The 2,826-nt window shown below is 47.3% G+C and overlaps 1 pseudogene; it reads right to left on the bottom strand.

Moving 5' to 3' along the window:
• Positions 1-311: 311 nt before the first annotated feature.
• On the bottom strand, positions 312-2,653 carry LOC113225139 (annotated as a pseudogene).
• Positions 2,654-2,826: the final 173 nt, after the last annotated feature.

Below are 2,826 nucleotides of genomic sequence, written 5' to 3'. Positions count from 1 at the left end.
TTGCCTCATAACTTCTATAATTTAAACATTAATTTGAACTTACAGAAATAAAAAAGTAAAGCATTTGGAAATTGATCCCAGAATACAGGACATTTCTATAGGAAACAAGATGTGAACATAAGACTCAATGGGTTGGATGGTGGCAATAATACTTAGAATTCAATAATCTAAACAAATTAGATTAAATACAGATTATAGAAATGTCCCGTATTTTTCTCCTATGACTTTGTATAATGCTTTTACCAAGTAGAAAGTTCCTAAGTCTACCCACCCTAGTAATTTTCTGACCCTGTTTTCTTTGCAGTGGGGGCCTATCTGGCCTCCCCAGGATGGACCGGAGCATCAGTAGTGCCTGAGTTCATCACAGGACAGCTACTCAAGACACCCTGATCACCATTAGGTGGAATTGAAGGAGTCAAAAACGGGCACAGTAGCTCCTCAGCAGAGACTCTCCTGAATGTATAGACATGGGAACCACCTTTCGCATCAAAAAAGGAAATGTTCTGCATGCCCATATCCAGAAAAATCCCCACTCACTGTAACTTGCAGTCTACGAAGAGGAAAGTCGGCGGCACCGTGCTGGCAGAGAGGCGGCCTCTAGTCCTCAAACTCACAGTCCAGAATCCACACTCTGTGATCAGCTGGATCCTCCTTTTGCGGTGAACAGATTCGCTGCAGACTCCCAGGTCCCATTCTGTACTTGTTGCCACATCCACCTCCCAGTAGTGGCGGCCACAGGTAAAGCAAGGGGAGCCCAGGACACAAATGGACAAGTCAAATCTCTGGGCAAGGTCTTGCCGATTCTGTCTGATGCGCCCACTTCGGACGCTCCTGAGGTCATCAGAAATGAGGAGGAAGTTGTTGGCTGTGTTGGCAAAGGTCATATCCACTGTGAAAAGGAAAAACAGTTGCTCAGCAAATGGACAGAAGCCAACCCCATGCCTCTCCTCTACTTCCAAGGCCCAAATATCTCTTGACTTTAGTTTAATTCTGTTTCTTCCTCCAAAATCAAAATTTTTCATGAGAAATCTTCCCTATTTCAAATTCTCATAGGTATGCTTTGTGGCAATATGTGACTCTTATTCGCAGTAGCAATTCTTATTTTACTTTATGTCACGTGTTTGCTTCATTGAACTTTTCTTCATTTAGAATGGAGGGTCTCTGAAGGCAGACACCATGACCCCCTTTCTACCACCTTGATGCAGGAACAAATAAATAATAATTAAGACAATGCGAGTGGTCAATATTAAATATGTTTCTGCTTCCACATGTTATTACTCCAATTCAGTATATAGAGCGTGATTCCAGGCTTTTGTTATTTTCCATGTTTGTAAGTAAATTAACTGTGCCCAGTTCTGACAGCAGATAGAATTTCTCTGCAGCTGACAATGTGATGACAGAAGTGCCGGTCCTGGACATTAGGAGGCTCCAAGGCCAGGAGGAGGAGGGGCCTTAGATGAAAGAATGTTTTCCATCCTACATGGGAGGTGAGACCTTAAGCAAAGCAATGGTAAAATTTTGGAGCCAGGAGAAAGGTATTTGAAAGTTGTTTGTCATAACCGACTGATTGCAGAGAATAAGAGCAGCAAATACAAAGCTCAATAATTTAAGGCATTGGGTATGTGGTTGACAGGTGAAGCCGCCGGTTCTCATGGAGGAGGCAGTGTGATCTGGCCTAGAGAAAATTAATTGTCCAGAGCATTCTGAAAAAAATTCTACAAAACATATTATCCTTCAAGTCAAAAGGCTGATACGATCACTAATATAGGTTTTACAGATTACAGTAAGACTTGCGGGGATTGATTGCTGTTTAGTGGTGAATTAGGGAATGGACATGGACAAGGAAGGAGGAAGAGAGTTCCAAACATGACTTGGACAGGGTGAATGTGTCCTCCATATTTCAGCAGAGAGACAGCCAGGTATTGGTAGGTGGAGAAGTAGAGATCATGAGTGTCAGGGCAGAAGCTACCAGTGTCGGGGACATCATAGGGGCCCACCACCATTTATAGGTGTAATTCTTTGCTCAGGCTGACCATAACCTCTTCATTTAAATGTCCCTTTTCTCCAGAGTTATGGAGACTTTTAGTATTTTCTGTGGCCAGGACCACTGAGCATTTCCTCTAAATTTCATTCCTTGGACTCCAGTCTGCACCCAATTGCCCAGTGGGCCCTCTCAAGGGCCAGGATGGGGACCACATCGGGCAACCCTGAGAGAGGCTGCAGGAGATGGGCCTGAGCGAGCTCTGCACCAAGGAGGGGCCCCCACCAATGCCATTCGGGAAGGAGTGACTCTGGTGCTAAAAGAAGAGAGAAGATGCTCTTAGGGTAGGGAGGTGTTGGTCTGTGGTCAGCGACTGGGGGCTGAGGCCCCCAGGTCCCAACCCTACCTTGCTCCAAAGCCCAAGCAGGCAGGATCCGAAGAATCTGGGGGTTTTCCTTCTGCCCCCGCCTCACCTGGGCTGAGTGACAGAGTCAGACTAGACAGTACTGTCCAGAGCCCTGGTGCCTGCTGCACAGGCTGGGAAGAGTACCCTGCATCCGCTTGTGCGCTCAGCTGGGGACTCCAGGCTCCATGTGCGAGCGATGTGGGCAGGGGAGCTGGACAGAGCAGCCCCAGTGCCCACACTGGCAAGGGCGTCCCCCTCTGGATGAGCTGTGGGGAGCAGATCATCCGTTGCTGGGAAGGTCCTGTCCAAGCTTCTGCTCTACTGCTGTCTCAGCTCAGGGGTAAGTGGCATTTAACAGTCCCACAGACACAGCCCTGGGGCCACTGTGGGCTGCTGTAATCTCCAGAGCTGAGTTCCACGAGATGGGTGGTGGGGAGGC

Source organism: Piliocolobus tephrosceles, unplaced genomic scaffold (assembly GCF_002776525.5).
Source record: "Piliocolobus tephrosceles isolate RC106 unplaced genomic scaffold, ASM277652v3 unscaffolded_63, whole genome shotgun sequence".
In the NCBI taxonomy this organism is placed as follows: Eukaryota; Metazoa; Chordata; class Mammalia; order Primates; family Cercopithecidae; genus Piliocolobus; species Piliocolobus tephrosceles.
This window is presented reverse-complemented; position numbering and strand designations above follow the sequence as displayed.